Below are 22,031 nucleotides of genomic sequence, written 5' to 3'. Positions count from 1 at the left end.
ATGGAAAGCTCTGTTAGGAGTTTTTTCCTCGCACCAAAACTAAAATTGTGATTTTGTAACTTCTATCTCCTGTTCGTAGTTCTCCCACCTAGAGCCAAATATAACAAAGCAAATTTCCCCCTCTAGGTAACAGCCTTTCAAACTTTTGAAAGTAGTTTATATAGTCAGTCTTCCCTACTCCATCATGCTCTTCTCTCGGAGGCTAAATAGTTCCAGTTCCTTCTACCACTATTCAATGACATGAACTGGAATCCCTTCACCATCCTGGCTACCCCACTCTGCATGCTCTTAAGCTTATCAGTGTTTTTCCTTCAATGTAGAGCCCAGAGCTAAACAAAAGATCAAATGTGATCTCATTATACTAACTTATAGAAAGTAGCACCTTTGTCTTTCAGATGTCTTTTAATGTTTCCTAAGACTCCATTATCTTTCTTGAATTTTCTATCATATTGCTGGCTTATAATCAGCATAAAACTACTAAAACTTCTATTTTTTTAGTGGAATTGCTGTTTTAAAATGCCTTTCCTATCTTCTATTTATTCGATTTTTTTTTCACTAAGGTGTGAGAACTTACAATTGGCCCCATTAAATCACAAATAATTAAATCAGCCCAGGGTTATGGTCTGTCATAATCACCACACACACACACACACACACACACACACACACACACACACACACAATCTCTTCATCCCAGCTTTGTGTCTTCTGCAAATGTTTGTTATCACATGTGCTTGGATACTAAAAATAGTTTTTGGTGCTTAATAATCAAACACATTTTACCTTTTGTTTTTAATTTGTTAGCTAATTTGTCCTTTCATTAGATTGTCTATTTTGACTATCAACAAGGTCAGTTATTGGTTTGTTTGTTCTTTTTCACATTTTCATTTCCTTGTATTAAAAAAATATTCACAAGGTCAAGTAATAGATTAACAGTACTAATTCAATGTCCTTGAAAGAAACATAATATGCATAATTATGTTTAATATGAGGGCTCTATTTACAAAGAAAGTTACCTCCAGGGGACAGGCTGACGTACTTTTGTTACTCAATTGAAATTGCAAAGAGAACTTTACATATTAAGAAAATATTCCACTGATTTCAAAATCCACCTCATTTTGACCATTTTTTATTTTTCATATGCAAAATTTAAAGTTTCAAAATGTCTCTTTGTACTACATTTTTCTGATCCAATCTATGCTTTACAAAGAGCAGTTGAACCATATAAATAAAACTATGAAGTAAGAACAAACAACAACAAAGTGGGCATTTTGCTCATTAGCTATTGTGGTCATATATTTGTAATATTTCTACACTAATAAATGTAGATCTGCATATTTTCTGGAAAACCACATGGTATTTTTATGGGGCTTCAAGATTATTATTAGTAGGCTCATTGTTTAACAATAGTCCAACACAAAAGAAGTATTGGACAGATAGCCCAGAATGTCTAAAAAATAGATTTTGATAGAATTTTTCATATTTGAATGCAATTTGGAGAAATGGAGTGGTGATGCTTTTACAAAGCATATGACTAGTATTCATTTCTTTGAGGCAACTTGGCAAAGATGTTTGTCTTGCCAGTCATTTTCTTTTGGGGGATTTAGTAAAATGAAATAAAGGAAAGATAGTTGGTACAATGGGTAATAATCTTCCTGAGTTTGAATCTGCCCTCAGACATTTACTATATGTGTATATACCTAGATTGTTCACTATTTATCACATTTATTTTCATCTTTCTACTCTGGCATGGACTCATTTTGCATGACCTAGCTTTCCAGTCAGATAGATAGTCTGTATGTTTGACTATGAAAAATAACTTGTAGAAGATTTTTTTCTGTCATATAGGATTTAAACCTAGTAAAAGAAATAGTGGAAGAATTGCAAAGGGGATAAAAAATAATAGGACCCCACTTTTAACCTCAAGTCAAATGGAATAGAAAGTAGCTTTTAAAAATTGATATCTGGGGAGCAGCTGGGTGGCTCAGTGGATTGAAAGTCAGGCCCAGAGATGGGAGGTGCTGGGTTCAAACCTGGCCTCAGACACTTTCTAGCCACGTGACCTTGGGCAAGTCACTTGACTCTCCATTGCCTAGCCCTTACCACTCTTCTGCGTTGGAACCAATACATAATATTGATTCTAAGACAGAAGGTAAGTGTTTAAAAAATAAATTAAAAAAATAAAAATTGATATCTGAGTAACCAAAACACTAAAACATATTTTATGCCAGGTTAATATTATAAGATACATATCTACAAAGTTCACTGAATGTCATTTCATTAAGTTCTGTTTGTCCAATTCTAATTTTTAGACGTTATTTTCTTCCTTGAGTTTTTATGTTTCTTTTTCCATTTGGCCAATCTTATTCTTTAAAGAGTTGTTTTCTTCAAACTATTTTTCCCTTCATTTCCATCTGTTACATTCTATTCCTTACAGAATAATTTTCTTCGTTGTATTTTTGAGCCTCTCTTTCCTTAGGACCTCTTCTAGTTTTTAGGGAGTTGATTTCTTCACTGAATATTTTCCCCAGCTCTTGAGAGTTTTTTTTCTCAATTCCCTTATTATTTTTTAACTTCTTTTCAAGTTTTTCCAAGGATTCTTTTGAGGCCCAACATTCTTTCACATTTTCCTTTGAAGATTCACATTCTTCCTTTTTGGTATTGTTGTCCTCTTTCAAGTTCATATTTTGGTCTTCCCTGCCACTAAGGTAAATTTCTAAGATAGTTTTTTGTTTGTTTGTTTTTTCTCATTTGCTCATTTTTCTGGTTGTTTTTCCACCATTATCTTATCTATGTATTGAGGTACTTCTCTGTTCCTTGGGAAGAGGGCACATTGTTTCAATCTTTCAGAGTACTTTTCTTTTATACTTGGAGTGGGCTTGGTTGTCTTTGTTTCTTAGTTATTTCTGTCAAGGAGGTGGACTGGCTGATTTTCTTTCAAGAGGTTTGCAGCTATTTTGTCAAACTATATATCAGCTTCCTGTGTTAGTCATTCCCCTGTTGTTTCGTGGATTGGGCTGATCCTCTGCTCTGGGTTCTCCTGCCTCAAGCCTCTACTCTTCTACTGCCACATGGAAGTGTGGAATTTCCTGTGGTGTACTCAGTTCCCCTCCTTGCTCCCTTGAGGCTTAGGGCTCCACTGTCATGCAGGAGTGCAGAGCTTCCTGTTTTCTCTGCCTTCTATACTCATGTATGGTGGCTTGGGCTGGGCTCCAATGCATTCTGCCCCTTTGTTGCCTTTGGCAGAGTTGTGGTGTGTTGGGCTGCTGCAAGTTCGGCTGGTTCTCATAGATGCTGTGCTGTCTGGGCTACTCTCTCGTTTTACCCCACATATATTGCTGGATGATTGTGGAGAAAATCATGCAATTATTCTGGCTGGATCTAACACAGATTTATATTACAAAATCTCAAATGCTACTAGGCAACCCTACCATAGCTCCTTTATTAACTCACAATAGCTCTCTCAAATATTTTTATCTCTCCTTAAACTTTCAATGGCCTTCTCTTCCCCCACCCTCTCACCTAATTTTCTTGCCTCACATTTTACAGAAAAAAAAATTGGAGATCATTTTCCATGAGCTACATCTACTCCCCTCTTCCTCATCTCTTATCAATTATATACCTTCTACCACTATCTCCTCCTTCACAGCCATGTCTCAAATGAAATAGCCTTATTCTTTATATCTTATATTTATAGTATATATGTATATATTTTAAATATATATCTTATATATAGTCCCTCTATTTATTCAAGCAATTTTACTCCATCCTATCTCCCCACAACCCCAATCATCCTGTCATCCCTTTCATCACTTGTTTTCGGTCTCTCATACCTGACTTCCTACAAATATATCCATCTTGATATTGAAAAAAACCTTTATTGAACCTTCCATCTCTACTAACTGCTGTCTATATATCTTCTATCTTTTGTAGCTAAAAAAAGAATACACAATAGGGACCTCCACTTAGTCTTCCTTATACTTTAGTTTCAAAACTTATCATTCCACTAAAACTATTCTCTCCAAAGTTACCAAAAACTCCTTAATTACCAAATTCAATGGCCTTTCCTCAGTCTTCATTCTCCTAGACCAGAGAAGCCTTTGATACCATTGACCAACCTTTCCTCTTTTGTGCTTTCTTCTCTCTAGATTTGTAGACACCACTGTCCTACCAAGCTGACTGTCCTTTGCAGGAAAGTCTCCTTTGCTGTGTCCTCATCCATATCATATCCTTTATTCGTGTATATCCCTCAAGGTTCTGTCCGATGACCTTTTCTTTTCTTTCTCTACATTACTTCATTTGGTTATTTCATCAGCTCCCGTGGATTTAATTATCATCTCTATGTTGATGACAAATCCACCTCTCTTATCCTGACTTTTATGCTGATCTCTATTCTTGTATCTCCAACTAGATATCCAGTAGATATCTTAAACTACACTTGTCCCAAAATGAACTTATCTTTTTTACTTAACTTCCCCCACCTCTTTCTCCTTTATTCCTATACAGAGCAAGATCATATTCCCAATATTTCTACCTCACAACCTAGAAGTTATCCTAGACTGCTCACCAATCTCGCCTCCCTGCCTCCTATCCAATCAGTTGCCAAGGTCTGTTGAATTAATCTCACCAATATCTCCAATAAACTATTATTAAAATGTCTGTTTTTGCTAGAGTATAATCTCATTAGAAGCTTGGGACTGAAAAGGGAGTTATTGATTTGCTTTTAAAAACTTCCATGGGCAGAGAGAATATATTCACCAAGGTCTCTCTAACTTTGAGGTAGCACTAGGACTGTGAAGTTAAGTGGTTGGATAGGCACAGAATGAGATAATTGCAATTTCCTGTGCCTGGTTTTAAAAGAAAACTACTCTTCCAGAAGGGACAGATTAAGAGGGAAAAAAATTACTCTCCAAGGAAAGGAGTAGTCTAATCCACAAAAAAGTGAGATTAGAGAGGAAAAGAGAAAAAAAGACATTACTGACATCTCTGTCTACCAACTCAACCTCCCATATTCCCACATAATTTCAGATGATCAGTTAGTTTTGCAATAAAGCTTCACTCTTCATTCAATTCAGCTCAACCCATCAGTCATTTAAGAGTTATCTATGTGTAAGATACTATACCTCATACGTGGGGTAAAAAGACAAAAATGAAATAAAAGAAAACAAATTGTACAGAGGAAAATAGCCTTTATACAGATAATAATAAAAATAGATGGGCAAGGATTGGGCAGCTAGATGGTATAATGGATAGAGTACCGGGCCTAAAGTCAAGACCTAAATCCATCTTCAGACACTAACTAGTTGTATGACCTGAGCAAATCACTCATTTTCCTTATGTATGCCTCATTTTCCTTATGTATAAAATGAGCTGGAGAAGGAAATGAGAAACCTCTCTAGTATATTTACCTAGAAAACTCCAAATGAATTACAAAGAGTTTGGCACAGCTGAAAATGACTGAACAACAAAAGTCAATGGCAGGGGGCAAAGAAATGATCCAGTCAAACTATTTTAGGAATATTTGAGCAAAGTGAGTACACTTTTAATGAGATTAAGGCAAGAATTACCCTAATAGGGTACAGGCAATTATCAGAGGCAGCTGCGGTACAATGTAAAGAGCACAGGTTGTAGAACTGGAAGATTTATGATGCCATAGAAAGCACCAAGGAATCTCTTGGAGTCCTAGCACCACAGTTCAAAACCCACCTCTGCAGCTTGATGCTTTTATAACTTCAGGCAAATTATTTAAGTTTTCGATATCTCATTTCTTCATTTAAAATTAAAAAAAATTGTATTAAATGAACTTTAAGATTCCTCCCATTTATAAAATCTATGATCTTAAAACCTGGCTCTGAGTCTCATCTTCTATACAGTTTGTGACCTCGAGAAAGTCAACTAACTGCTCCCAACCTTATTTCTTTAATCTATAAAGTGGACTTAATAATGTACTGCATACTTTATGGAGTTGGGAATATGAGTGACAGTAGATGTAAAGACCTTTGTAACTTATAAAGACCTATCTAAAAATCAAGTAATGTAACTCTGTGGCCTTACTTATGAAATATAATAATTTTAATCACAGAGGCACTGGGATTTTCCTCACTATCTGTGTTATTGTCAATATGAATCTGACAATATTTTCATCCTGTTTCATGGACCTCCTAGTCATTGCCTTGTCACAATTTCTTTCCTTTGTTTCAATAAAAATTCAAAAGAATATTTAACAAAAAGAAAACAACAAATTGACTACTAGGGAAAAGCAAAACCTATAATTTATTTTAACTGTGAATTATCTGTCCATTAATTAGCAGCAAGCTAGAGGGAAAGGACATATGCAACTAGAGAGAGAAAAATGAAGTAGGCTTTCTTACTACAGAAAGTTCAAATGGTCCAAGTAGTTATGTTTTAAAAGATGCTTGGTTTAGTAAACTAAGCTTGTTAAAGTAAGGCTGAACTACTGACCGAACTCAGTTTGGTCATGAATTATTCCATTTCCGCCTGGAATTGGCCAATTAACAATTTACTACCAGATATTTGACTATATATATATATATACATATATATATGTATATATATATCATGTACCTGACTTCACTATCCAAAAATCTTCTTCATATTTAAGTGCACAGAATCCAGAAGTCAAACCCAGCATTTCAGTTAGACAATTTAATTTAGCCAGTGTTCATGAAGTACCTACTATGTGCAAAGTAGTGTGCCTTTTTATGTCTTAAGATACTCTACCTCTTTTCTCATGAGTTTTTTTTTAAAGAAATACATCTGCAAACAAAAAGAATCATAAAAATTCAGGTAAATTTTGCAAGAGTTCCTCTGAATATATTTTGTTTACTATATTATCTTGAAAGAAAAATAAATCAAATGTAATAGAATAAATCTATTTTCTAAGGCATGNCCGCCTGGAATTGGCCAATTAACAATTTACTACCAGATATTTGACTATATATATATATATATACATATATATGTATATATATATCATGTACCTGACTTCACTATCCAAAAATCTTCTTCATATTTAAGTGCACAGAATCCAGAAGTCAAACCCAGCATTTCAGTTAGACAATTTAATTTAGCCAGTGTTCATGAAGTACCTACTATGTGCAAAGTAGTGTGCCTTTTTATGTCTTAAGATACTCTACCTCTTTTCTCATGAGTTTTTTTTTAAAGAAATACATCTGCAAACAAAAAGAATCATAAAAATTCAGGTAAATTTTGCAAGAGTTCCTCTGAATATATTTTGTTTACTATATTATCTTGAAAGAAAAATAAATCAAATGTAATAGAATAAATCTATTTTCTAAGGCATGTTTTCCAGAGAAACTCTGTTTTGAAACACTCTTGGATTTAATACAATTTGCCACTATTTTCTACAGAACAAGTCATAGATCATGTAAGTGTATTTGTTTAACATGATGTTGGTGGTTAAGCAGCTTGAGTATGAAGAATTGTTTTTCCATTAGATCATTTTACAAAAGAAGCTCAACTTATCTCTACCTATCCTCAAGCACCATTTAAAAAGTCAGTGTGTTCTATTGGAAGACTAAATTATTCTTAACATCTTTCTAATAGTTATTAAAAGAGAAAGACAATCTGGCCAAGTACAGAGAGAGCTGGCTTGGGAATCAAGAAGACCTGTCATATACTCTGTAGCCCTAAGCAAGTTATTTAAATTCTCTGTTCTCTAAAAACATGTTTTAAAAAAAGGATTGATTGGCATTTGTAGTTACCTCTATCATTTAAATCATATATCCAATCCTTATACCAAGCCTCAAAAGAAATATATTATATTCATTAATGCATTTCACCCCAAAATGCAAGCATGATTTTTAAAAATTAAAACCAAGTAGTGAATGGGGACAGATAGCATACATAATGGTTAGAGAGCTACTGTTGTGGTTTGAAAGACCTAGATTCAAGTCCCTGCCTTTAACATAAACTGGTTACGTGACCCTGGAAAGTCATTTAATCTCTCTGTGTTCCAGGTAATCTTCTAAGAAGGTAATGTTGCCAAAAATGAATGAACTGTTAGAAGGGATTTCCTATGGAGTTTTCTCAGGAGCTCCGTGTCAATGAAATCTCAGATCTAGCCCCTATCCCCTATTCCTAGTGAAAGGGAAGAAATATGTTTTATTTTTTAATAGATAAAAGAATGATCCACATATATTCGCATGCAACAAAAATATGAATCAGTGAAAATATGTTTGTGGATGACACTGAATTCACTACTCAAATATTCAACATGGTTAAACCCTAGTCTCTCTAATGATTTCCTGTTTCACATCACCAACACATCACATCACATTCATTGGAAATCTCAAACTGGATGTCCCAAAGATATCTCAACCTTAGCACAATTAAAATAGAATTATAAAAAGAGGAAGAATCTGAGTGGCTCAGTTGATTGAGAGCCAGACCTGGGGATAGGAGGTCCTGGGTTCAAATGTGTCCTCAGATATTACCTAGCTATGTGACCTTGGGCAAGTCACTCAACTCCCATTGCCTAACCCTTACCATTCTCTGCTTTGGAACCATTATACACAGTATTGATTATAAGACATAATATAAGGATTAAAAAAAATAGAATTCATTATCTTCCACTTCACCCCTTTCAGATTACCCAGGTCCACAACCCTTGAATTATCTTCAATTCCTCATTCTCCCTCCCTTCACATATCTATCAGGTTGCCAACTTTTCTGTTCTTCCTTTATGACATCTCATACTTAAGTCTATCTCTCCACTCAGATACCCATTTCCCTGGTTCTATTCCTCCTTAACTGAACCTTGTCAAATAACCTCCAAATTTATCTTGGTCCTTCCATTGCCTCCTATCTCCAATCCATCCTGTATTCACTTGACAAAAAATATTTTCCTGAAGCACAACTCTGAATATATTTTTCTCCTCTGCAATAAACTCTAGTGGCTCCCTATTACTTTTAGGATCAAATATAAACTTTTCAAAAGAGCATTTTAAGTCATTTACCATCTGGTTCCAACATATATTTCCAGGACTATTATGTTTTATTCTCTTCTGTGCACTTTATAATATAGCTAATCTGGACTTCTTGCTATTCCTCATATATGACCTTTGATGCCTTTATAATGCTACTACTCATGTCTGAAATATAATTCCTCTTCACATCTGCCTCTAAAAGCATAAAGGCATTGAGGACAAAGATTTTTTCTTTGAGTTCCTAGTGCCTAACTTGGCCTGTCATATTATAGGCAATTAATAAATACTTGTTGATTGATTGATGTATCAGCAATCCCTACCATGTCATCTATTTTTTTGTATCATCTCATTTTTTTGTTAACATTTCATGTTACCAAAAAATCTTTGGGAACTAAAGTTGCTAGTAATAATCTCTGCCCCAAAGTCCATTGGTGTGTGAATCTTTCTTTATTGATAGAGATGAATGCCCTACTTTGGGTAAGTGTGGGGCAGAGAAGGAGAGTAGTACACATTTCAGTTATCAGCCAGCCCCTCATGCCTTTGAAGACTCTCCAATGACAGGAAGCAAACATGACAATCCTATTGCTTCCTGCCTCAGAGAAGATCAAGATCAAAGAAATGTGAATGAGTTATGAGTTGTTAAGATTAAAATTCTCTGGAGAGAGGCCTCATATAAATTCATAATTATTAAATAACTTAAAAGAGCAGGTGACAGAAAGAAAAGGCCTCCTGCCACTTGTGGCTGGCCATTCCCTTACCAATCCTCCACCAGGCTCTGGAGCAGTTTCCAAGAATTCCATCTCACTCTGAAAATCCTAACCAAAGAGACCTACTTCCTTTTTTTTTTTGAACCCTTAACCTCTGAGCATTGGCTCCTTGGTGGAAGAGTGGTAAGGGTGGCAATGGGGGTCAAGTGACTTGCCCAGGGTCACAGAGCTGGAAAGTGTCTGAGGTCAAATCTGAACCCAGGACCTCCCATCTCTAGGCTTGACTCTCAATCCACTGAGCTATCCAGCTGCCCCCAACCTACTTCCTTTTTATGCCCAAACTTTTCCAAGTCCCTCTGATCTGGCAGACTCTGTACACAGTCCACATCAGAGGTCAATTTTCCAGATGCCAGGAGTCAAGCAGGACAAGTGCATCTTCCTGGCACCAGAAAGTATCCCCCCAGAGTGTGCATGTGTCCTTGTTATCTTAGTTTGCTGACATATAAGCATCGGTTTTTGTCCTTAATTCAATCAGAGGGTGAGACTCAGATAATGAGCTATTTTCAAACTCAATATGAAACTTTCCCTTTAAAATCCAAGGCTGAGGGTACAAAAGGAAAACAAAATTTTTACTCTTTATCACTATATTTTCTCTTTGGTTTCTCTAATTAGGTTAACTGTCTTCTCTCTGTTACCGAAATTCTTAACTTTGTACTCACAAAAGGGATCCTGATGCTTTATTAGATCACAGCTTCCCAGTCTCCTTAAGTTACACTCTCTTATGATCTACTTAACATTCTCTACTTAACAAAATTACACTAAATGTCTACTGTGTTCTAGTTACTGTGAAAAATAGAGAAATTAATAAGAAAAGATATCTGTCATTTGAAAAAAATTATATATATATATATATATATATATTCTTCTAATAGCTTGAAAATGCCTGAATTGCTCATTGATTTATGGAATTATAAAATAAGGGCAGACATGCCTGGAGCTTTGGATACTCAGTAGGAAAAATCATGATTGTAGCAAGGAAAATAAGGCCTCAATCACACTTTTATAATAAAAGACAGAGAGAGCAGAAGAGAACAGCACAGAAAGCACAGAGATAAGAGACGAAAGGGGGACCACGGAATTTAATTGCACGAGGATGGGAATGGAGAGGTGGCGTAAGGTAGGCAGTGAGGCAAAGAGAGTTTGGAAGAGGAAATGCACAGAAAGTAACTCACATAACCATGGATTCAAGTTGGGAGCACAAGGCAGCATGGACCTAAACAGAGAAAGAACGCTGTGGGGAAGGAGAGCAGAAGTTTGGAGTCCCATAATAGGGCTTGAAGGGGAACAGACTAACTGCTCTGTGGTACTTTGGAGTCAGTTCATTAATATCATCTTAAAGTTATTAGCACCATTTGCTGTTCTGCTGATCTTAATGCTGGTGTCTGGAGCTTACCTGGGGTTTCCATGTCACAGGAACAAAGGGCCCTGATGGCAAAATGTAAATGACTTCCCCTGATTTAGCATGAGGTCTCAGGATAAGATTTTTAGTTAATATTTGATACAGTTTGGCAATTATGTCCCTTTAATCTCTAAGACATTCTGTACATGACTTTTAGTTTTCCCTTTGCAATTGTATTTCCTGTGGTTGTTTCTTTATATTGGTTACATATAAACCTTCATATTGACTAGAAGGAGAAGAGGTTGGTCAAGAATAAAATGCAGTTTTATCATAATGTCCAAAATTCTATAATTGGAATTGTGTCCCTTTTGGCTATCATTAAACAGGAATTTTTTCCCATGTGGAAACACAAATTTACCTGAGAGAAGTAAAACAGTAGGTTTATCTATTATTATTAGTTATTTAAACTTCAACATAAGTGGTTTCCTTTTCTCCTCTACTATGACTCACTCCACAGCAGATGATGGAAAGTATCAATAAAGAAAGAATAAAGGTATCCACTACCTGAAAGTTCTCTTAGCAACCGGGGCAGGGTAAACCTGGAAGAAAAAACAGAGAAATTTGGATGTATGGGAGAAGAACACTGCCTATTTCATGATTTTTTTCCCAGATTGACTTTGCCTTCTCTGTTTCTGTGTAAACAAATTACAAATTTGAAAATATACTTTATTTTCCTCCAGAAGAGAAAAACTTCTACCTTGCCATCTCATTACCTTAGTCATAGGACTTATTTTTAAATTTCACAAGATATAAGCTTTTTAAAGCTAGGCAAACAGTTCATTCTTCTTTACCAGTAATCCTGAAGTACTCTCACATAGTTACCACTTCGACTACTGATTATACTAACAGTCCACTTACATCAGCCTTTTCTATCTATTCATTAGCATTCTGTTGAAAAATCCTTTCACTGGAAAAGAGTCTGTACTGAATCTAATTTTAACTGTGATCCAAAGCAATTTCAGAGCAGTTAATTCTAACTGCTGTAGTAACCTAGCTTATTTACTAATCTTAGTTTTCCCCATTAAATTGTCTACTCTCCCTTATTCTACCCTTTGGATCTGTAAACATTTTGTAGAATTATTTTTTTCTTCTTTCCCTTCACTTCAATTCAAATGAACTATTCTGGGGAGTCTGCCCATCGCCATCATTTCTTTCTCGAAACATCTGGGACTACTTAAGCTTTTCAAAATGCAGGAGCATTTATGGATATTATTTGTTGGAATATTAAGAATAGTTTCCATTTTGTGATATTGTCCCTAATCTTTTTTCTATGTTTTTTCCACATTCATGAGTTGTTGTTTTTTTGACACTATTTCAATTGAATTGGAAGGACTAAAATTGATCTTTAAAGACTATAATTATATTTTCATCTTTAAGTATTCCTTTGCAAATGAATGTCATTCGTTTCCAAAAGAGGACATGCATGAGAGCTGAAGAAGAATGATTGTTGAGTGATAGAGTAACTTTTTTTTCCAAAAACTGTTGAATTTTTTTTTGGAGAATGTTTCAAGATTCTGTTTAACAACACAGTCAAAGAAGAAAAGAATGCTATGTCCAAACCTGTCTTTAGTATTTGTGATGAAATGAGTTTGCTTTCTATTTAATTTTCAATTTGCTGGCTTGTAATGTATACCATAACTTCAAGAAATCTTTCTAAAAAACATAGAATAGCTATGAAGCCTATTTATTATTAATGGAACAAGTTGAGAAGTTGTTAATTAGGAATATGAAAATTGGCAAGAATTGCCCACTTTAAATATAGAAATGAAATGAGAGGTGGAAAAGGAAAGGAGTTATTCTACTTTTTTCTTGAAGAGTAAAGTCCAGAAATGCTTCTTTATGGATAGAAGACAAGTACGGAAATTTCCACATGTAGAAAACAATGCTGTATCTGATTGTTTATGCCTTTCTTTTCCTGCTTTCCTGGCAGCTATTCTGCATGGAGAATCTTAGAGAGATTTGAAAACTGAGAAGGTGATTCTCTTGAATACCATTACAAAGGAAAAAAAGAAGAGATCTCTTAGGGAAGTTAACATAATCTGGCAGGAAAGAAGAGATTTTTGTAACTCCAAACCCAAGGAGAGACAAGTTGCCCAGAGATGTTTCATGTCAAGATAAGTTATTATAATGATTATAAAAGTTATTTTTAAAACTATCAAGTTATAAAATACATTATAAAAAGTAACATTCTGTTTAGGTTCTGTGTGGAGAAATATATGAATATACACACATGTATATACACACATACACATATACACATATATACATATGCAAGTGTATAATAGAATTATAGAAAGAGTTAGATTTAGTGAAGAAAATATTATCATTTATTTTATTTCATTTAAGAAATAAATTTTCTTTTTTTCCCCCTTTGCTAGTTTATAAAATTTATTTGGCTTTTTTAATTATGTGCATTGGAAAAAATAAAAGAAAGCATGAAAACCCTGATTGTAAATATTTAGAGTAGAGTGAATGTCTTCTGGTGAGCTTGTGACACCCTCCTGGGCCTGGTGTCCATATATCTAAAATTCAAGTAGAGTATTTTTTTAACTAAGCCTATAATTTCATTAGTATTTGGAGTTCTCCATGAATAATTTCCTTTATTCATACCTATTGCTACCTTCTCTGAAACATATAGTCTTTTTTTAATTAGAATATTTTCCCATGATTACATGATTCATGATCCACTCCCCCCACCAGCTCTTTCCTCCCCGCTCCCGAATCCGAGAAGCAGTTCCACTGGGTTATACATATATCATTGTGAAACATATAGTCTTTTTTGTTTGTTTTATTTTATTTTTTAGAATATTTTTCCATGATTACATGATTCATGTTCTTTCCCTCCCCCCAAACCTCCTCCCATCCTCCCTGTAGGCGATGCTCAATTCCAATAGGTGAAACATATAGTCTTAAAGAATTTCCTGGGATAAGGGAAGTTCAGTGATATTCCCAGGGTCACACAGTCAGTTTATATCAAATACAGAGCCAAACTCAAAGCTAAAAGCTTCCTGACTCCAAAACAAAATCTTTATCTTCTAATGCAAAATGACTATATAAGGATATAATTAAGAGGCAAAAACATATAGTCCAACACTGAACCTTAGAGGTCAACTATGTCTTATCCTCTCTTTATAATTGAAGCTAAAGTCCAAAGAAACTAAGTGAATCGATGAAGGTTTTAAGATAGCTAGTATCAAAAATAATATTAGGGGGGCAGCTAGGTAGCTCAGTGGATTGAGAGCCAGGCCTAGAGATGGGAGGTCCTAGGTTCAAATTTGGCCTCAGACACTTTCCAGCTCTGTGACCCTGGGCAAGTCACTTGATCCCCATTGCCCACCCTTACCACTCTTCTGCCTTGGAGCAAATACACAGTATTGACTCCAAGACGGAAGGTAAGGGTTTAAAAAAATAATAATATTAGGACCTGGATTTTTTTTTATTGCTTATCCAGTCCTTTCTCACACAGGTTGTGTATGATTTTGAATTCTTGCATTAGAACTTTCTAGTCATATCAAAGCTATAATAGTCATTAGGCAAAAACTTTTGGAGGTAAGCAAAATGAAACCATAATACATAAATTACTTTACTTATCGTTCCCACAAATAACCCAAATGTTACATTTTTTTTCGGAATTACCATGTATAACTAGGTTGAAACCTGGGATACTTTTTGGCCCAAGAACTCAGTTGTTGTCAATATTCTACTTAAAGAACAAACAGAGATCATGAATCAGATAAGAAAGTATTTAATTGGGACAGCTCAGAAAAATTAGAAACAGGGAAGTTAAGCAATTTTACCACTCTTACTCTTCCTTCCAGCCTCCCTAGGACTTTCTTTTAATACCAATCTCTGGAAAATATCCTTGGGGCAAAAGTTGGTTGAAGCTGCAGTGCTATCTTGCATTTAGCTAGAACATTTCTCCTTGAATTCTCATGGCTCCACTTTCCTGTAGCCAAATGGGCCTCATTGTTTCTGAGCTTCAACTCTTATAATTCCTTGGCATAGTCCAGAAAGCCCCTTGACTCCACTATTTCAATATGTGTTGAACTCCTATACAAGACTTAAAAGCTTACCACTCTGTTGCTGTCACTTTACACACTGCCTCAGTGGCTGTCATTTACTGAGCTTCTGCTGCAGGGCTGATTGCCTCCCGTCTCTCTATAGTGGTCATAGCATTCCTCTCTGCTGTTTCGGCTCTCTGTCAGGGCAGTTCTCTGAAGTTCTGCTCTAGCCCTGTTGGAGATGTGTCACTCCTCTTAAAGAGGTCTATTTTTAGAGATCCACTGAGTCAACAAGCCTCTGAGCTAGTCAGCACCTTTTCAGCTCTGTTAGGAGCAGGTCTCAAAGTTTACTGATTTCCTAGTTATCACACAAAAAGGTAGATCTTGGAGGAAAAACAGCTACAGAATCATCTTTCTTAATGGGAGGTACTCAGGTCTTAATATTGAATGACTGAATTTTATTTACCTCTTCTTTACCTGTGTGAATCAAATGGTTAACTCTTGCTGAAGACTTGCTCATTTTTAATGAGAAGAGTATACACAAAACCATTTTTCATTTTATTTTCTAATTCCCATCATTCCCCCTTCACATATCCCCTATACTAAATTCCTGGAAAGCTTCAGTGGTTCCTATATAAATTAATAATGGTGATGAGAAAGAATAGGGAGAGAAAAAGAGTGGCGGGGAGGGAAGGACAGAGAGACAGAGATAGTGATAAAGAATAATCTTTTTGTATATTTCTATATCTATATATAATACAGGTATGTGTATATGTGATTCTCAATCAGATCCTTGATCATTGACAGAACCACGTGATCTATATGCCTATATTTGCATGCATCCTTCCTATTCTTGCTTTGGAAAAGTGCCTAGCCCCTTCCCAAGGATTTCCCCACCTCTCTCTCTCTCTCCCTCTCCCTTTGGTTGAAGGGGTGAAAATTGATATTGTAATGCTCTTCCAAGATCTTGCATTTAAGGAGAGCAGGCAGGGCAATTTACCACCTGACTGATGGACTTCATCGTTTCCCTGAACTTGGTACCCTCTACTTCCCCTTTTCAGCTTCTTTTTAAGTGTTGTCTCTCCCCATTTGATTGTGACTTCTTTGAGGGCAGGGGCTGTCTTTTACCTTTATTTATATCAGCACACAGTATCTGGCAACACATTGTTACTGTTTTCTGTTGGGTCATTTCAGTTGTTTCTGACTTTTCTAATTTGGGGTTTTCTTGGCAATGATGCTAGAGTGGTTTGCCATTTTCTTCTCCAGCTCATTTTATAGATAAGAAAATGAGGCAACAATGTTTGAGTGAAATTCCTAGGATCTAGGTCACAGAGCTAGTAAGTAACTAAGGCATGATCTTCCTGACTCCAGTTCAGCACTTTATCCACTGTGCCACCTCACCAAATAATGTGCCTGGCATGTAGTTGGCACTTAATAAATGTTTTTTAATATTGGCTTAACCTTTCAGCCTCAGCATCTTTAACTATAAACTGAGGGTAATAGCAACTCCTAGAGAATATATAAATGCTACTTATTGTTAGTAAAAGGAAATTCACCAGCATTCTTTAATACCATTTTTTCTTCTTTATTTAACTTGCTATAAACATTGCATAAGACTCTGTATTTAGAATCTATTTGATGGGATTTTTTGTTGAATTCAGTTTCATAACTTTTTACTGAAATTCAGTTCATTTTCATTAAATTCAACTAAACTCCATTTAATCTTCCAACTGTAAGTTAATTTAATCATCTCATAACTAGTGTAGTCCTTCATAATCACATCTGACATGGTTAGCAGTCTGCATGACACTCTATTTGGCATGACCATCATCAATTAGAACATATGTTGACTTGTTTCTAGTGATGATTGGTTACAGTTTAGCATCTGTGCTTATGTAGCCCAACTGCACCCCACCTCTTTGCCTCTATTCTTTTTGTTTTCCATTTCAGAAAAAAGAAATTTGATACAGATGTTTAAAATGACTTACAGACACGATTTTCCTAGGAAAATAGTTAATTCTTTCTTCTGTAACCCCCATATTCTCCATTTCAGCCCTTTTTGCCTCGTTCTCAGGAGGCCTAGTGCCCAAATACTCTTTCCCCATGGTTAAAGCTTGACTTACTTTCCCATTCTCCAGACCATTTCTTTTCCTTTCTTCTAGGCTCTCTCCTGGAAAGACTGATGTGCTGTGATTCATTTTAGTTCCTCAATGTCATGGTCTTTATTTTGAACATTGTATTAAGTCTGTCAAGTGTGCTTCTCCCAAATGTTCATGATGAAATGTTTCTTTCCCCTGGTACCACACAGATAATTAATAGAATCCATCTATATACATATTGCCCTAGACCAAAAGATTAATGCTTAAGATCTTGCTCTGCTGCAAGTAGGATCATCATTGTTTTCAGAACTATTATGGTTCTTCATTTCAAAATCCTTTGCCTAATGCAGCATTGCAAAGTTTTCATTTAAATACTTTCATTACAATATAATACTCATAGTAAAGTGACTAAATTGAATCATTCACTGTTATATTATTTTTAAATTAATATATTTATCCTTATAAGCATTCCAAACAATCAGTGTAAGTAGATAAATTAAATTTTCTTATGTATAGATAAAATAAGAAATTTAATTTGAAAGGATTTTCAAATGAACTAAACTTTATCATTAATTTATTCCTTAAAGAATTGTTACTGACAAGAGAAATTTCTTTAAAGACTTTTCAATTCAAAATATTAATTTGTATATATCAAAAATTAAATGAATTTTCATAATTTTATTTTTACTTTTTGTGAAGTAAAATATTATTTTAAGATATAAGCCACAATTATACTTATGTTTACATGGGATTACTCAAATTAATCTCAAAACTTTATGATCATACTGGGATCTTTTTGCAAAATTCTTTCTGAAATATTTTTCCAAGAACAATTTTTCTGATATTTTATTGATGCATTTGTTTTTACATCACATGTAGTGCAAAGGGGTGCATATCAACCCTGCAAAAGTCTGTCTGCAGAGTTTCTGACAGTTGAAAAGGGTTTAGAATCCTGAGGTTAGACAGTTGACCCTGGGAACTCTATGAGAGCAGAAGGGTCAACTGAGCTCTATTCTTTGGACTGAAAACCTGGCCTATATTCTGCAGCTTTCTCTTAAAATTTGTTAGCTTAACTATTTCCTTTGAATCTCCCTAACCTCCCTTATTCCCAATCATCATTTTCCCTTCCTAAATTTCTTAGGGTTTTTGAAAGGAGGGTAGATCTGGGGTTAGCTTTCAAACTTGGTAGACATTGTTTCCCTGTAGTCAAATAGGGCTTACCCTTGTTACAAATTATCTCCTGAATCATTGTATCCAACTTTCCTAACCCTATAGGCTACAAAACCTCTCAGAGCTGAGTTAAGGCAGGTCCTATCTCAGTCTCACATTCCTGTCTCCCTTCCCCACCTGAAGCTTTCCCTAGGCAGCTGATAGAGTTACCTTGTATCCCTCTGTCCTTTACAATCAACCCTGAAACTCAATAAACCCTGTTTGTCACTTAAACAAATCTTTGGCTAATTCATTAGTTGATTGATAAGAGAGGGAGAAGTGGAGAAAGGAATAACATTCTCTCTGGGTCCTGAGGGAATTGGAGGTGTCCATTTTGGAGGAAGTGTAATCTCAATACTTCCTCTGAACTCTTCCTTGATGAACCTGAGAAACTGACTAGACAATCCTAGTCAGTTTCAAGCCATTCTTGGCTGGCCCTAACCTTTGTCTGTAGAAGTGCGCTTCCTACCTGAAGGGCTCAGTCTGTTTCCCTTTAGTGTCTCTGACTCAAACCTGTGTCCCAAGCTGTGTCTCCCAGTCTGTAGCTGCTTGCCCAAAATATCTCATCCTCTCCCTTACAACTCTTTATATCTCCATGTTTATATTCCCTAAAATCAGTCATTCCCTTACTTCTCCTACCGCATCAATCTACCACTTTTACCATTGTACCTTCTTATCTACTTTACTGTCTTAGAGATCCACAAACCCCTATCCACAGTGCCTTATCCCTATTCACACTACCTTTAGTCCCTTATCTGCCTCATCTCCTATTACAACCTTACCTTGCCTTAATTTCCCTATTACCTCTAGCCTATTCCTTTATTACAACCACCTTATTACCCTACTAAGCTTAATCTCATTATAACACACATTAATTTCTGAATGTACTCCTACACCCCTTCCTATCAATCATGTAAGACCTTATAAAAAAAAGAATTTAAAAAGAGGAAGAAATAAAAGTTTAGCAAAATGAACCAAAATGGCAGCACTTAGCATAATGTCTGGCACATAGTAAGCACTTAAAAAATGTTTGTTAAGTAATGGTCATCAATGGAGTCTAACAGTACAAGCAATGTTTTATTCCAAAGTCCTTCACCTCTGCAAATAAGGAATGTATATTTTGTCACTTCTTCAAAGAAAAACTTCATTGAAATTATATAATATCCATTTTTGTTTGTTATTCCATTTATATTGCTCTAGCTGACATATATTTCTATTTCTGTTTACTTTATTGCATCAAGTTATATAAGTCTTTCCTGGTTTTATTTCTTTATATTCATCATTGTTTAAATCACTGTGATAATCTATTGCATTCAGGTGCCACTTTTTTTTATTCCCCCACCAATGGGCATTGAGTTTGTTTCTTTGCTACTACAAAATCTGCTAATACCAATATGTGTTTAAAAGGTGTCTCAAAAATCATAGTGCAGTTTTGAGTTATTAAAACTTAAAAACTACACTAAGACTTCCAATATGCCTTGTATATCCTCTCTTTCTCACACTGATTTCTGTGAGGTATCCTGTTAGAACTCAAGATCAAAGATTATAGACATTTTATTGCTTCCCAAGCATAATTCCAAATTGCTTTACAGATTGATTACCTCAATTAACAGAACCAAAAAGAGTATTTTAACATGCCTACCTTTGAAGGTAATTCCAACATTCACATATTTCATCACCATTAATAGTTTTTCAAGTTTGAGATGAAACCTCAAAGTTCTTTTGATTTGCATTTCTCTAATTATTACTGCTTTGGAGTATTCTTTCATATGGTTGGTAAGTTTGCCTTTGTCTTTTGAATACAGTCCATTTTGACTACTTGTCAGTTTTTTAGTTCTAAATATTAAATATTTTTCTTAGTTTCTCATAAATCTTGGATATCAAAATGCTTCTCAGTGATCTTTGATGCATATGCTTTTTAGTTGTTTGTCAATTGTGTATGACACTTTGGAACTTAATTTGGGATTTTCATGGCAAAGATATTGGAATGCTTTACCATTTTCTTTTCCAGTTCCTCTTAAAAATGAAGAAAATGAGGCAAGTAGGGTTAAGTGACTTGCTCAGGGTTATAAAGCTACTAAATGTCTGAAACCTAATTTGAAATCAGATCTTCCTGACTTCAGGCCTTACACTCTTTGTACCATTTAGCTACCCATGTCCAACTCTTCATGAACTGTATGGTTTATGGGATTTTCTTGGCAAAGGTTCTGGAGTGGTTTGCCATTTCCTTCTCCAGTGGATTAAGGAAAATAGAGGATAAGTGTCTTACCCAGGATCACACAGCTAGTAGGTGTCTGAGGTTGGATTTGAACTCATATCTTCCTGACTCTAGGCCCTAGACTCTATCCACTGAGCCCCCTAGCTGTCTCATTTGAAGCATAATTTCTCCCAGTTAATACCTTTTATTCTTTTTCATATCCTTCTCATATGATTTTTTGATGCAAAAGCCTTTCAATTCAATTGCATGAAACTTAAAAGTATTTATTTTATCTTTTGTTAGCACCTTAATTCTTTAAGTTTTCTCCACTGCCTTTCCCTCCCTTTCCAGGGTCTTTTCCCTTTCTCTGATTGGAGAGGGTAAGAAGTGGCTATTGGACTGCTCTTCCCAGATCTTTTATTTAGGGAGGGCACCCAGGTCTATCACCTCATAATTTCTCACTGAGCCATTGAACTTTATAATGTCTCTATTCTAAGTAACATTTTAAAAAAAAAGACAGGGGGCAACTAGGTGGCTCAGTGGACTGAGAGAGATGGGAAGTCTTCAGTTCAAATCTAATACTTCCTAACTAAGTGATCCTGAACATCTCATTTAGCTCCCATTGCCTAGCCCTTAAAACTCTTCTGCCTTGGAACCAACGCACAGTATTCATTCTAAGATAGACGGCAAGTTTAATTTTTTTTTAAGGCATAATAAATATGAATCAAACTTTCATTAAGAATCTAGACCTTTTGGGGGCAGCTGGGTAGCTCAGTGGATTGAGAGCCAGGCCTAGAGACGGGAGGTCCTAGGTTCAAATCTGGTCTCAGACAATTCCCAGCTGTGTGACCTTGGGCAAGTCACTTGACCCCCATTGCCTACCCTTACCACTCTTCCACCAAGGAACTAATAATATACAGAAGTTAAGGGTTTAAAAATATTAAAAAAAAGAATCTAGACCTTTTGTACTTTCAAACAGATTTTATTATTATCATGTCGAGTTCTATAAAGTAGTTGATGGATAATTAGTTTAGCTAATATTAAGTTTGTTACCATCAGCAACCACTGAATTCTGGCTATGAACTCTTGGAATAAATTATAAGTTAAATCAAACAATAGCCATATTATTGATTTTTAAAAGTTATATTAAATGTGATATGATAGTAACTAGGAGAGGGAAAGAGTTTTTTGTTTTGAAACAACAACACTGTAGATTCAGGATATTTGTATGAAAATGAAGCCAGGACATGAAAAGGACTGAAGATTCCATATAAAAGATGACAGGAGAGGGGAAAAGACTAGAGGAAATGGCATCAAGGCAGAGGTGAAATAATATGTTTTACATATTCTTGGTGGTTATATATATATATATATATATATATATATATAC

The 22,031-nt window shown here is 35.3% G+C and overlaps 1 protein-coding gene across 1 annotated transcript in view; it reads right to left on the bottom strand.

Moving 5' to 3' along the window:
• Window positions 1-22,031, bottom strand: part of CCDC102B (coiled-coil domain containing 102B) — a 527,613-nt gene that overhangs the window by 464,800 nt on the left and 40,782 nt on the right. Inside the window, exon 2 of the mRNA XM_044658091.1 lies at window positions 11,640-11,674. The gene's annotated coding sequence lies outside the window, so the exon portion shown is untranslated. The remainder of the gene's footprint in view (window positions 1-11,639; window positions 11,675-22,031) is intronic.

The sequence above is a fragment of the Gracilinanus agilis genome, chromosome 1, assembly GCF_016433145.1.
Source record: "Gracilinanus agilis isolate LMUSP501 chromosome 1, AgileGrace, whole genome shotgun sequence".
NCBI lineage: Eukaryota > Metazoa > Chordata > Mammalia > Didelphimorphia > Didelphidae > Gracilinanus > Gracilinanus agilis.
The sequence above is the reverse complement of the archived record's forward strand: the minus strand, read 5'-3'. Positions and strand labels throughout refer to the sequence as shown.